Here is a 15198-nt window from a genome sequence, read left to right as displayed (position 1 = left end):
AACCTCCAGCACTAGCCCCAGATAGTTATGGACTATTTGTAGTATTTGGCGTTGATAAGGGAAGGAAGAGGAGGAGCACTAGACTACCCCTGGCTCCCAAAGGTCCTGAGTTTACTTCAGGGCCTTACCATCGACTGGCAATCTCCTTTCGTGGCTCTTAATTTAAATCCTTAAAAGAGGAAATCTAATTGGCTCAGTTTGTCTTTTTGAACAAGGTCACAACAGTCATACGTTGCCAGCCACCCTATAGATTGGATGGGTGCCTGTTGCTTGTGTAGTTGTGGGAGAGGGGTAGGGAAGGGATCATGGTTATGGGAAAATTAATGAAGAGAAACCTCACTAGAATGGAGTCGGGAGGTCAGCAGGGGTAGCTCTCATGCCCTTACCACTCTTTGTTAATTGCAAATCCAACAGGGAAAGAGGGAACTTGCACCCGGATACAAATTTACCACCTGGGCAAGAGGAAGAAAGGCTTTCCTCCAAAGGTCCAGCCATGAGAAGCCACTATACTTTGAACTCCTACTATTTTACTCCAGTGAATTTCTTGTTCTAACAGTCTTCCCAACTCCCCTACCTCCTCTGTAGAAGAACCAACTCTCCTTTGTTCTCTGGACTTGTCTATGGTTTTGCTGTAGTTTTCTTGCCCTGGATGGCAATTCTCTGCTATTCCTGGATAAACCTATTTTTGCTAGTAAAGTAACTGGCAGTTTTATTTTTAATATAAACAGTTACATGTTACCAGATTTGGGGGTGCTATTCAATCATGGCTATGAGTGGTGGAGAGTGTTGAGAAATACGGTGTAGAACTTCATACAGAAGGGTCTTTTCTGGGGTTACAGCTATAAGCAAAGGGTTCATGGGAAGGAGATGTGTATCAGTCCATCTTTCTTATTCCCTGCTTTTTAGGATACTGTGACATCTATCCCTTGTAGGGTGGGCTAACTCCAAGAGTAACAAACAACTTGCCTGTGAACACACCTTACATTAACCAAACAATCGAAAGCCTATACCCCCAACCACCTCCTTTAACTCTCACACACCAAGCCAACAGTTACCCTGCCTTAAATCACCCCGGGGCCAAATACTGGATAATGAGAGACCACCCTTATAGCCCAGAGTCCACTAACATTCAAAGTACCCCATCCTAAGCTCACTCAAATTTGCCTACTATGCCTCACCCTTTCCTTCTCACAGAAACCACAATAGAAGCTCTGGGTCATGTTCTCCTCTCCTTTTGCTTCCTTACTGACCCTGTGCGGCTTTGGATGGAACGATGTACTTCCTTCTCTTGGGAACTGGGAGCAATAAGACTTCTTTCGATGGCACTGACCACTCTGTCATTACTCAGTCACCCTTACAAATGAAATCCTGGTGTAATCAAAACAAGAGGCCATGGGGGAATCAGGGCCAAACTGTGGAAAGCCTTGGGTGCTAATGAGTTGAGGCTATTCCACAGGAAATAGGAGAAGAAAATGTAAGATTTTTTTTTTTATTAGAATGTGATAACATAAATCTGAGCTTTAAGAAGAGAATTCTGGTAGTGGGGAGAAGAAGGGAGAGATTAGATGCAGGGAGGCCAGTTTGGAAGCTGTTCAGTGGGCAATTCCTAGCAACTAATTGGAAAGAGAAAGTGAAGGGTAGAGAGAGGTCAAAGATGATTTAAGTTTTTTACCTGGTTGACCAGGTGGATGGAGATGTCACTAACAGATAGATATACAGAGCACAGGAATATGGGCACTTTGGGGTAAAAGATGAGTTTGGTCTGGTACTCATGGAGTCCAGGAGCCACTAGACAGGTCTGCAGCTCTGTGGAGACACCAGTCTTGAACCTTTAGTTAGGCATCTATGGAGAGGCGGTTGCAGGAGAGTCCTTTCCTTTATCATATTTGAAATGTTCAGTTTGCTGCACTATCCAGTATAAAAGTAAACATAAATCATAGTCAAAATTTATATTTTGTTGAAATGGCTGTAGGGTCTGGATACAGTCAGGAATAGAAATGTGTTCATTTGTCTAATTGAAGGCAGTGAGGGTACTTTACTGACAAGGTGCAGTAAAGCTGTTTTTTATGTTGAAACAGTTAAGATGGATCCTTAATAACATCGGTGCCAAGAAAGGCATTATTTTTGTGCAGAGACCATTGGCTCTAAACCTAAACACCACAGCTATTTTAATAGTAAAGTAACAGGCCAGTGTTTAAGATAAAATCAGATTACCTTGTTTTTCTTCTGTGATGTCTTGGCTCACCATGAAACTTATTCACTGCTTGTATACTTTTGCTCTCTTTAATCCGCCCTCTTCTTGAACTCCCGAGTGAGCCAGAAAAAGTGAAATTAAAGTTTGAGCTTCTGATGCTAAACAATTGCATTAATTCATCTGACAAAAGTGGTACATAATTTATCCAGTATAGACCTGTTTGTAGCCTAAATTTTAAGAGCCAGGAATGTTCCTTTTCTCATGAAATCTTGGGTTCCTTACCACCCAGCCAATCAATCTATGTACCAGAATTGCACTAGACAGAATTTCAGCATATTTATGATATTCAGAGTGTGTTCAGTATGTTTACAAAATATAGAACTTCAGGATTCCAAAGGTGTCTGCTGGATCCCTGAAAAAAAAAAACACTAATTTTCCCAGTGCAGTTATTTAAAGATTGCAGCACTGTGGTACACACACAGACTTCAGATAGGCAAAACCACAAAACAGCTTTAAATCTGTTCTTTTGAATACTGGTGCTTTCTAAATTTCTTCCACTGAGTGGGGAGGCTGTGATGTAAGTGACAGAACTCCAGATCCGGGGGATGGGGGAGGATCTTTGGGGGAAGGAAAAAAAAAACAAACCAAAAAACCAGAAATGTGTTGGACTCCATCCTTCCAGTTGCTTCCTAGGCCAAAAGTTTTAGGGTTTTTCTTGATTCCCCTCCCCTTACCTTCTATAACTGTTCCATCACCAAATGTTCGCTCTGCCTTCATAATATTTTATTTTTTTTATGTTTACTTTTGAGAGAGAGAGAGAGCGCGAGTGAGCGAGCGAGCATGAGCGGGGGAGGGGCAGAGAGCGAGGGAGACACAGAATCCGAAGCAGGCTCCAGGCTCTGAGCTGTCAGCACAGAGCCCCACATGGGGCTCGAACCCATGAACTGCAAGATCATGACCTGAGCCGAAGTCAGACGCTTACCCGACTGAGCTACCCAGGTGCCCCCGCCTTCATCATATTTCCAGAATTTGATTATTTCTCATCACTGTGGTCCAAACCAACATCTCTTACTTGGACTTTTGTAATAGCTTCCCGTCCAGTCTTGCTTCAGCCCACGACCTCCTTATCGTTCTTTGAGAGCCCCAGACACTCATTTCTTAGGGCCTTGCACTGTCTGTTCCCACTTCCTGGATTGCCTTTCTGTTGGATTTCCGCATGGGTGGTCCCTTTAGGTCTTTATTCAAGAGTCATCTTCTCATTCAGGCCTTCCCTCACTGCCCTATCCAAAATTTTAGCCCTCCCCAACTGACAGCTGATATCCCCCTCCTTTTTTTCCCTCAGCATTTATCACTCTCTTATGTACTATTTGTTTTACCTTTTTAACTTGTTTATTGTCTGTCACCCCTACTTGAATATTAGCTTCATGAAGACAGGGATTCTTTTTGGTGTATTTTTTCATGACTCTATCCCCACTACCTTGTGCATGTCAGGCACTTCCTAAATATTTGCTGAATGAATTAGTGGTTCTTTACTTATAGCAGTGATATTATTTTCCTTTAAAACATTAACCAAAAAGCAATTTCAAGTAAATAATAGTACGAGTGGTGTGCACATATTACAACAGTCACAAAGGGTAGTAGTGAAACACTGAAAACACTGAATTAAAGTGGTACAAAATGGGGGTGCCTGGGTGGCCTAGTTGGTTAAGCATCTAACTTGGGCTCAGGTCATGATCTCACAGTTCATGGGTTCAAGGCCCACGTCGGGCTCTGTGCTGACAGCTCAGAGCCTGGCCCCTGCTTTAGGTTCTGTGTCTCCCCCTCTCTCTGCCCCTCCCTGCTCATGCTTGCTCTCACTTGCTCTCTCTCTCTCAAAAATAAATAAACATTAAAAAAAAAATGAAGTGGTACGAAATAGTTTGCCAACGTACAGGCTAGGTCACATAATCTTCTAGAGCCGTGAACTTGTCATTGATAATACTCTGAAGAAAACTCACTGATTGGGCTCCACTAATTTAAAGTTGTTGAAGTTTTGGTAGAATTATACTGAATTTGGCAACTCTTTCTGCCCATGGATCCTGTTCCCATGCTTTCATAAAAACACCTTTTTGCACTGGGGGAAAAAAAAAAGAACTATACTGAATTTTACCTTCCCACCCACTGTAAATATGGAATGTTTAAGCAAAAGGAGCGAACAGGATGTAAAATGGCTTAGTCCCCTACCCACAGAACATTTTCAGCAGCCATTTATATTCAGCTGCTGTGTTCCTTCCAGAATCCAACAGGCCTGGGTAGAGTGCCACTTGCACCACTTCAGTTGGCTTTGTGACCTCGGGGGGAGTTATCTGTCTGAAGCTTAGCTTCTGCACCTATAAAATGGGGACAATAATGGTAGGAGTGTAACAAAGGGGCCAATATAGGCAGAGCTCTTAGCTCAGGGCCTGACCCATACATAGCAAGGGCTCAATAAATCTCCTTTTTACCATCACTATTCAGATACGTTAATTCACTGCTGTGTCCTCCGCACCTCAAATAATACCTGGCATGTAGCAAGCACTCCGTGAACATTTGTGAAATAAACATCATCATTCATTATTATCGTTGTCGATCTAGGCTTGGCCACACTTGCCACCCCCACCCCCCAACAATTCGCGTTTCCAAATGGACTTGAAGGTGATAGATCAGTATTCTTCAACTTTTCCCTGCAAAGATTCAGATAGAACTTATTTCTTCTGAATTCAAATGATTAAAGTGGGTTTTTTTTTTGTATTTTAAAATTACAGTACTATGTTTGAAATTTTATTATGTAAGGTTAATGGATTTAAATCACTGGAGTTCATTTTTACATAATTTAAATGTTCTTTTGGTTGAGCTATTTCTTGAGGACTGCTCCAAAACGCCTTCAATGAGATCAAAATAAATTGATAGGCATAATGCAACCTTATGTGTGGGTAGTGCCGATTTTAGATTCTTCCCACAGTCTTCAGCAGTACGAGGAGATTGTAAACCCATCTCATATATCCAGAGAGATTCAGTGTATGCATCGCCCTCATAAACTTGGCAAAGGAGCAGCGATCACATCATTATAGTCGAGGTACTTGTTTGATCCAACTTTTCTTTTTCTGTGTTCCCAGCTCCATAAAAATACCCCTTCTTCACACTCCTATATTTTCATCTTCTTTTTTGGGTAGTCTTTATTTATTTTAATCCATGATCTGATAGCCAGAGCTTCCCTCAGTCCGAGGTGGGCGGAGTGGCAAGTAAATTCATTAGTTTGAGAAGAGTATGGGGGAAGAAGAGGGATCATTTATTCATCAAGATGCTCAGATGCCTATTAGGTGCCCCGGGGCTCCCTGTGTGGACATGAAGAAGAATACGATGGGTTGCTGCCCAGTGGAGGAAATAGTAACATGAGGTGATAAAAGCTCGGATAGAGCCGTGTCTGATGTGTTCCGGAAGCTCAGAACGAGTGGTGACTTCCCACCTGGACAGAATAGGGGTTTACAAAGGCTTTATAGAGAAAGGTGCAGAAGAATGGGGCCTTTGGGTGTGAAGAGGACTTTTTCAGCAGGTCCACAAATGTGGGGGCGGGAGGGGAGGAGTCATTCCAGACCCAAGCATCCACTGTGAGCAAAGAGGTGGGACTGTCAAAGTTCGAGATGAAATTTCTCTCCTTCAAACCGGCCCCTCCTTCTGCCTCCTGTATGCCAGTTAATGGCTGCACTATTCACCTGATTACCTGTATCTATCTGGCAGGTAACAGGAAAATTCAGTTCAAAATGGCTTCAACAACAGGGGATTTCTAGATGCGATAACTGGAGAGTCCAGGACTTCATGGTCAGTTGATTCAGCAGCCCAAAGGTGTCTCTGGGGATCTAACTTTGTTTTGCTGCGCACATGGTCGGCTCTAGTCTATGGCTCATCCACGGGGGTCACTAGATGTTTGCCAGCTAATCTGGGTCTACGGGATTCCTTGGTCTTTTCCGGGGGTAGGGAAGGGAGAGCATTCAGTCTCAGCCTTCCAGTAGAGAGTTCTGACATTCACCCTTACTGGCAAGTTTAGACCACATGCTCACTCCTGAACCAAAACGATAGCCAGAGCAATGGAATGTGTTAATTAATGTAAGTCAGTCAAAGCCCACCACCAATGTTATGATAGGGTGAGCTTCACCAAAGCATGTGGGCTGCACAATGGGAAGGATTGGGGGTCAATTCTGGAGTGACGGTCTGGGTATTTTTAGGACGGGGAAAGCTGGGTAGAAAACAAATAAATGTCCACTACAATCACTACCCAGTTAGGAACGTGGGAGAATTCAGTATTGCTTCCCTCTCACTTCCCTATGTCCAACTGGTCAATACACACTGCTGATTCTACCTTCTTCTTCTTCTTCAATGTTTTATTTATTTTTGAGACAATGCAAGCAGGGGAGGGGCAGAGAGAGGGGAAGAGAGGATCCAAAGCAGGCTCTGCACTGACAGCGGTGAACCCGATGTGGGACTCGAACTCACCAACTGTGAGATCATGACCTGAACCAAAGTTGGACACACAACCTACCAAGCCATCCAGGGGCCCCTGCTAATTCTACCTTCTTATCATTCTTTTGTCTTTTTATCATTCTTTTGTCTGTCCATTCTTTTGCCTCTGTTTGAGCACTCATCATCTTTCACCCATACTCTTAAAATCCCTCCTGACTGGGTTTTCTCTGTCTCTGCTGTCTCCTTGCTCCAAAGTTCCTTTGTACTTGTCTTGCAGTGATCTTCCTGTTATTCCCCAGCTTACAACCCAAATCACCCCCGTGGGTTAAATAATAAACTCTGAACTCCTTGGTAAGTCTTAAATGGCTTCCAAGAACTGTGTTATTAGCTTGCCAGGGCCACCATAACAAAATACTGCAGACTGGTAGCTAAACAACAGAACATTTTCTCATAGTTCTTCAGGCTGAAAGTCTAAGATCAAGGTGTTAGCAGGGATGGTTTCTCCTGAGGCCCCTCTCTCCTTGGCTTGCAGATGGCCACCCTTTTGCCATGGCCTCACATGGCCTTTCCTCTGTGCACGCACATCCTTGGGTCGCTTCCTCTTACAAGGACACCAGTACTATTGGATCAGGACCCCACCCTTAGGACCTCATTTAACCTTAAAGGCCAGGGCTTGCTTGCATAGCACAGAGTAAAACTGGAAGGAAGTCAGAAAGATTAGCACGGACCCTGCACATGGATGACGTGAATTTGTGAAGCATTCCATAGTTCTCATAGGACCGCCCCACAGGTTACATGCTAATCACAAAGAGGAAAATGAACTCTTACAATGGAGAGATCTACTTGTCACCACTATATGGAAGTGATCAAGCCTAGCACACTAACGTGGGGCAGCCTCTGTGCCTGTAAGACGTCATGCGGTCTGTGTGCTGACTCAGTTATGATTCCAACCTGAATCCAATCAAGCCTCCAGACTTCACAGGAAATATGGGAATTGGGGGGGAGGGGAGTGGTGAGAAAGAGTTAAATGACAACAAGAGGAAACACGTAGATAAAATCAGAATTATAGGCCATTCTACAAGGGCACCACTAATAAAACACTGTTTGGGGGAATCTGGTACCTGACTGTAAGACATATTTTTTATATCCTCAGACAGACAAGATGGTGCTTCATAATCCACTCAGGTGTACAAAACGCTCTCTAAGACTCTCAAGGGCATGCTTTATAGCTCCTTTCAGCTAGACAGCATGCTTCTGATACAGGTATACCTCGTTTCATTGTGCTTTACAGAGATTGCGTTTTTTTAAATTATGTTTTAAATTTTTTCTTTTTGCAAATTGAAGGTTTGTGGCAACTCTGCATAGAACAAGGCTATTGGTGCCATTTTCCCAACAGCATTTGCGCAGTTCACATCTCTGTGTCACATAATGGTCATTATCACAACATTTCAAAAGTTTTCATTATTATTATATTTATATATAATATATTATATATATTATATATTTAATAATATATTTATATATAATATTATTATATTTGTTACGGTGACCTGTGATCAGTGAGTATGACTTGCTGAGAACTCAGATGACAGCATTTTTTGGCAATATTTTTAAATTAAGGTGGTACAGTTTTTTTTTTTTGACAGTACTATTGCACATTTAATGGACTACAGTATAGTGTAAATGTGAATTTTATATGCACTGCGAAACCAAAAAATCCATTTGACTCGCTCTCTTGGCGTGGTCTGGAACGGAACCTGTAGTACCTCTGAGGTATGCTGGTACTCCTTAGGATGTAGTCCAACAGAAGCTTCACAAGGAGCCCAGGGTGAGCAAAGGCCTAACTCAAAGGGCCTGATCCTCATGTCCTAATGGGATGAGATTTTGCAGAAGTCTTGGAAAAGGGTGTGTGTATTTTGCAAGTGAGAGAAAAGCAAATAATTTGTGGCTGGAGGGCACAAAGGTCTCATGGCAATTTTTAAGACATAGCTTCAAATTCTTTAAATCTGGATGGGCTCTGTGACTAGTTCGGACAATCCAGCATGGAGGACATGACGCTGTGTGATTTCTGAAGCTAGGTCATAAAAAGTAATGCAGCCTCTGTCTTGTTTACCTAAATACGTGCTCCCAGATTGATGGGCCATTAGATCAGAACCTGAGCACCCTGAGGCCACCATGCTAGACAGACTACATGGACATGCTCTCGTGGGCGATCCCAGCTGAGCTCAGCCTTCCTGCCATCCCAACCAAGGTGCTCTGCAGACATGACAGTGAAGCCAACTTGGCCCCTGTGCCTAGTCCATCTGCCACCTGAATACCAGCAAGCGATTTCTGTCAGAGTTCTGTGAAACAACAATTGTCTGACTGGCCCCTGCCTGAATTCATAATTCACAAAATCGGGAGATACAAATAGTTGTTTTTAGGGCTCCTGGCTGGTTCAGTCTGTAGAGCATGCAACTCTTGATCTCAGGGTTGTGAGTTCAAGCCCCACGTTGGGTATAGAGATTACTTAAAAATAAGATCTTTTAAAAATTTAAAAGAGAAATAGTTGTTTCAAGCTACTGAACTTATAGAATATTTAAAAAAGTTGTATGTGGACAGCTTTGGCTCTTCAAAAAGTCATTGTCATGTAGCGGGGAAAGATGGGTATGTTTGAAGGGCTCTAGCAGCCAAATGCAATAAGTCATCCCTGATGGCACACACTTTGGGGACAACTGGGGAGACATGAACATGGACTACTAGATAATAGTTTTAGGAAATTATTGTTAATTTTGTTAGATACAATAGTGGTATTGTGGTTATGTAGAAAAATGTCTTTATTTCTAGGAGATAATTCCTGAAGTAATTATAGATCAAGTATCATTATGATTGCAATCTACTATACAATGCATCAGCAAAACAATCACACACACACGCACACAGGGAATATAGCAAAAGGTTAACAATTGCTTGAATCTAGGTACTAGATATATGGTTGGTTGTTCATTATACAACCCTTTTAACTTTTCTGTAAGTGAAAATTCTGTAATAAAAAGCTGAGAAAAAATATCAGGGAAAACTAACTTAGGAATCCGAGTACGTGGCAGAATAATTAGCACAGGTAGGTATTCAGTAAATGTTGGATGAAGTACTTAGGATTGTCAAATTCATCGAGACAGCAAGTCAAATGGTGGTAGCCAGGGGCTGAGGGGAGGGGAGAATGGGGAGTTAATGTTTAATGGGGACAGAGTTTCAATTTGGAAAGATAAAAAAAGTTCTAGAGATGGATGGTGGTGGTGGTACAACAGTGTGAATGTACTTAATGCCACTGACTGTACTATTTATTTGAGAGAGAGCATGCATGGGCGGGGGGAGGAAAGGGAGAGAGAGAGAGAAAGAGGGAGAGGGAGAAGGAGAAGGAGAGGGAGAGGGAGAGGAAGAAAGAATCTCAAGCAGGCTCCATGCTCAGCACGACATGGGGCTCAATCCCACAACCCTGGGATCGTGATCTGAGTGGAAATCAAGAGTCAGATGCTCAACCAACTGAGCCACTCAGGGCCCCCCCACTGACTGTACTCTTAAAAATGGTTAAAATGGAAAAAAAATGGTTAAAATGGTAAAATTTATGTTATATATTATTTACCACAATTTGAATAAAAAATTTCAATGTTGGATGAACAATGGCTACCCCAGCCCTAATTTCTGGAAACTGGAAATATTTTCCATGGCAAGTGGGAATTCAGAAGGCCAATGGAATTCAGGTTGTCAATCAACTGACCTCGAGATAGGGAGCTTAAGCTGGATGATTCGGGTCAACCCAGTGTAGTGACCAGGATCTTTATAAGGGATAGAGGCAGGCCACAGAGGGAGTCAGAGACTGGAAGATGTTGCTCTGCAGGCTCTGAAGATGGAAGAGGGGGTGATGAGCAAAGGACCACAGAAGGTGGACACACAAGTCAACATATTCTCAGCCTTCAGAAGTAACAAGGCCCTGCTGACATCTTGGCTTTAACCTTGTGGGATGCATTTAAGACCTATGACCTCCAGAACTGAAACACAACAGACTTGAGTGGTTGTGAGCCGCTAAGTTTGCAGTAGTTTGTTACAGCAGCAATAGGAAACCCATACAAATGGCAAGGACAGGTTAGAAGGAATTTTGATGTACAACCACATTTGGTCTTTATTCCTATGAAATATTTTAGACACACCAAAAAGTCATACCTATCTGATTGCCTGTATATCCAGGCTTGCACAACAGGGAAAGAGTAAGCAATTAAAATGCAAATCTGATCATTTTCTCTTTAAAACCATCAGGAGTGCCTGGGTGGCTCAGCTGGTTAAGTGTCCAACTTCGGCTCAGGTCATGATCTCACGGCTTGTGAGTTCAAGCCCCGCATCAGGCTCTGTGCTGACAGCTCAGAGTCTGGAGCCTGCTTTGAATTCTGTGTCTCCCTGTCTCTCTGTCCCTCCCCAGCTCACTCTTTCTCTCTCTCTCAAAAATAAATAAACATTAAAAAAAACCCCAAAAACAACCATCAATAGTTCCTATAGCCTGTAGTAGAAAGCTTAAATCTTTGTTTCTAACTGGGCCCTTGCTTGCAGTTTTGGCGTAATCCTCTGCCTGGCCCTCTAGAAATGCTGAATTTCTGGCATTCTCCTCACTCCCTGAGCTTGTTTGCTCACACCTCAATGCCTTTGCCCATGCTGTTCCCTCTGCTTAGACTGCCATTCCTCCCCTCGGCATCTGGCTAGAATTCACTCCTCCTTTACTTCTTAACTCAGCTCAAAGCCTTCTCTAACCTCCAGATGCAGCCTAGCTGCTTTTTTTATCTGCACTATAGAGCATCCATGGGAGACAGTGATACCTACTGTATTACAAAATTTATTTGGACCCTGCTGCTAGACCGCACATTCCTTGAAGACAGGGGCTTTATTCATTGGCATCTACTATTTGCTGGAGGGTCTCAGCTAATGCTCCCTCCATATACATGGAAGAAATGTGTAATGACCCCTTAGTTGTTTTAAAAATACAGTCTGGAGGGGTGCCTGGGTGGCTCAGTTGGTTAAGGACCTGACTTCGGCTCAGGTCATGATCTCACGGTTTGTGAGTTCAAGTGCTGCATGGGGCTCTGTACTGACAGTTCAGAGCCTGGAGTTTGTTTCAAATTCTATGTCTCTCTCTCTCTCTACACCTCCCCTATCCCCCTCAAAAAAAGGAACAAACATTAAAAAAAATTTTTTTTAAATACAGGCTGGAGAATTGGCTTAAAAAATATATAGTGATATTATCTGACCTTGATATATAAAGAGATTGTGTAGTACTCTTCTGTTTTTGGAAAGTCACCTTTCAGTTGTATAAATTTGATTTCATTTTAAGCAAAGTCTAGAGAGAGAGAGAGAGAGCATATGCAAGCTGGGAAGGGACACAAAGAGGGAGAGAGAGAATCCCAAGCAGGCTCCACGCTGCCAGCACAGAGCCCGAGTGGGGCTCAAACTCAGGACCCATGAGATCATGACTTGAGCCGAAGTCAAGAGTCAGACACTTAACCGACTGAGCCACCGAGGTGCCCCTAAGCAAAGTTTAAACTCATCTTAAAAATCAGCAGCTATGACAACAAAATCCTTTTTTTATCTATCAGATTGGCAAAGATTTTATTTTTTTTTCTTTTTTCTTTCTTTTTTTTTTACACATTGGCAAAGATTTTAAAAATTTGAGAAGACAGGTGTGCCTGGGCGACTCACTTGGTTAAGCATCTGACGCTTAGTTTTGTCTCAGGTCATGATCTCACGGTTCATGAGTTCGAGCCCCAAGTCAAGTCCTGAATTGGGCTCCTCGCTGACAGTGTGGAGCCTACTTGGGATTCTCTCTCTCCCTCTCTCTCTGCTTCTCCCCCACTTACACTCTTGCTCTCTCTCAAAATATAAAAACTTAAAAAAAATATTTTTGAGAAGACCTTGTGTTGAGTATGACTGTAAATTGGTTCAACCCCTTGGGAGAGCAATTCAGCCACTCTCAAGATACAAAGTGAACATATTTTTGATGCAATAATTCTATTTCTATAATTTTTTTTCCTGCAATTTCCTGTGCATGTATGAAAAGATATGTACAAGGACACTTATTGAAGCATTGTTCTTAATAGCAATATATTAGAATCAAGTAAAAGCCTACTGATAGGACACTGGCAAAATAAATTAGGGCAATTTTACTATGGAACACTCTGAAACCATGAACAAGAACAAGGAAGTTCCATGTTACTAATGGATAGAATATCCAACTTATATTCTTTTTTATTTAAAAAAGTTTTTTAAGTTTATTTATCTATTGAGAGAGAGAGAGAGAGAGAAGGCAGGGAAGGGCAGAGAGAAAAATCCCAAGCAGGCGAGAGAGAGAGAGAGAGAGGGAGAAGGCAGGGAAGGGCAGAGAGAAAAATCCCAAGCAGGCTCTGAACCATCAGCGCAGAGCTCAGTGCAGGGCCCAAACCCACGGACTGCAAGACCATGACCTCAGCAGAAATCAAGAGTCAGACGCCCAACCAACTGAGCCACCCAGGCACCCCAAGTTATATTCTTTTTTAAAAACCATTGATGATTTTTTTGATAAAGATAATGCCACTTGATAAAGAATGGAAGCCAAAGGTATACCTCTGAAACCATGAACTTTATTTAAAAAAAAATTTTTTTTAATGTTTATTTATTTTTGAGACAGAGAGAGAGACAGAGCATGAACGGGGGAGGGTCAGAGAGAGGGAGACACAGAATCTGAAACAGGCTCCAGGCTCTGAGCTGTCAGCACAGAGCCCGACGCGGGGCTCAAACCCATGGACAGTGAGATCATGACCTGAGCCGAAGTCGGACGCTTAGCCGACTGAGCCACCCAGGCGCCCCTGAAACCATGAACTTTAAACTGTATTTACTTAGCACTGATTTTAGGTGAGAGATTAAGTAAAATTAGTGATGTAAGCCAAATGATGCAGGAATCAAATCCAGCGTGCATAATGCTCTTGATAGCATCAAAAGAATTAAGAAATTCTTTGAAGAAAACCAATGATTATGTTAATCAAACACTGGTCACTGATGCTACACAAATTGCAGAACCTCTTGATTTTGACACCAACTTTTCCCCATTAGAAAAAAATAAAAAGGGGGTGCCCGGGTGGCTCAGTCGGTTGAGCGTCCGACTTCGGCCCAGGTCATGATCTCACGGTTCGGGAGTTTGAGCCCCGCGTTGGGCTCTGTGCTGACAGCTCGGAGCCTGGAGCCTGCTTCGGATTCTGTGTCTTCCTCTCTCTCTGCCCCATCCCCACTCATGCTCTGTCTCTCTCTGTCTTAAAAATAAATAAAATATTTTTAAAAATTAAAAAAAAAGAAAAAAGAAAAAGGAGGAAAATCGTCAACTGAAAAATCTCATTACCTGGAAGTTACATTATTAAGAAACAACAACAACTCTGTAAGAAGGCAAGAAAAAGAAATAGAAAACATACAGTTTAGCAAGGAAGAAATAAGACTCCCTATTTGCAGAAAAAATAATGACAACACCAAATGCTGGTGAGGATGCACAGAAATTGGGTTGCCGGTGGGAGTGTAAAATGGTTAAAAGTTTGGCAATTTCTTTAAACTTAAACATACAATTACCATATGGCCCAGCAATTATACTCTTGGGCATCCATCCAAGAGAAATTAAAACTTACACTGACACAATATCTTCTGCATGAAGGTTCATAGCGGTTCGATTCCTAAGAGCCCTAAACTGAAAACAAGCCAGATGTCCTCCAACAGGTTAATGGTTAAATAAACGGTGGTACATTCATACCAGAGGATATTGCTCAGCAAGAAAAAGGAATGAACTACTGATACATGCAACCATTTAGATGGAGCTCCAGGAAATTATGCTTGGAGGGAAAGAACCAGTACCAAAAGGTTACTTACCGTATGTTTCCACTTATGTAACATTTTTAAAAAGACAAAATTTCAGCAATGGAGAATAGATTTGTGTGTGTTTGCCAGAAGTTCAGGACAAGGGTGAAGAGGGAGGGAGTCGAGCATGGTTATAAGAGGGCCACACGGGAGATGCTTGTGGTGATGGAGTTGTCCTGTGTCTTGACTGTGGCCATGAATATATGAATCTGCACGTGTGATAAAATCGTGTAGAGCTGAATACACATAAAGCAGTACAAGGAAAAGTAGGCTAATCTAAAGTGTGTGGATGGAATGTATCAATGTCAATATCGTGGTTGTTGATAGTGTAGAACAGTTTTGCAAGATGGTACCACTGGGGAGAACTTGGTAAAGGATACATGGATCTCTCTGCATTACTTCTTATAATTGCATGTGCATCTACAACTATCTTTAAAAAGCTCAATTTAAAAAAAAGCAAGATAGAGGGGCACCTGGGTGGCTCAGTTGGTTAAATGTCCCACTCTTGGTTTCAGCTCAGGTCATGATCTTACGGTTCTTGAGTTGGAGCCCAGTATTGGGTTCCAAGCTCGCAGCGTGGAGCCTGCTTGCGATTCTCGCTTTCTTTCTCTCTCGCTCTCAAAATAAATACCTAA

At 42.4% G+C, this 15198-nt stretch overlaps 1 protein-coding gene and 1 pseudogene across 5 annotated transcripts in view; one reads left to right on the top strand and one right to left on the bottom strand.

Annotated features, from left to right (window-relative positions):
- Window positions 1-15198, bottom strand: part of GINS3 (GINS complex subunit 3) — a 92348-nt gene that overhangs the window by 8570 nt on the left and 68580 nt on the right. For all 5 annotated transcript variants that reach the window (XM_042970742.1, XM_042970743.1, XM_042970745.1 and 2 more), the window contains one exon: window positions 2215-2304. The gene's annotated coding sequence lies outside the window, so the exon portion shown is untranslated. The remainder of the gene's footprint in view (window positions 1-2214; window positions 2305-15198) is intronic.
- LOC122234460 lies at window positions 7342-7442 on the top strand (annotated as a pseudogene).

Source organism: Panthera tigris, chromosome E2, assembly GCF_018350195.1.
Source record: "Panthera tigris isolate Pti1 chromosome E2, P.tigris_Pti1_mat1.1, whole genome shotgun sequence".
NCBI classification, from domain to species: Eukaryota; Metazoa; Chordata; class Mammalia; order Carnivora; family Felidae; genus Panthera; species Panthera tigris.
The sequence above is the reverse complement of the archived record's forward strand: the minus strand, read 5'-3'. Positions and strand labels throughout refer to the sequence as shown.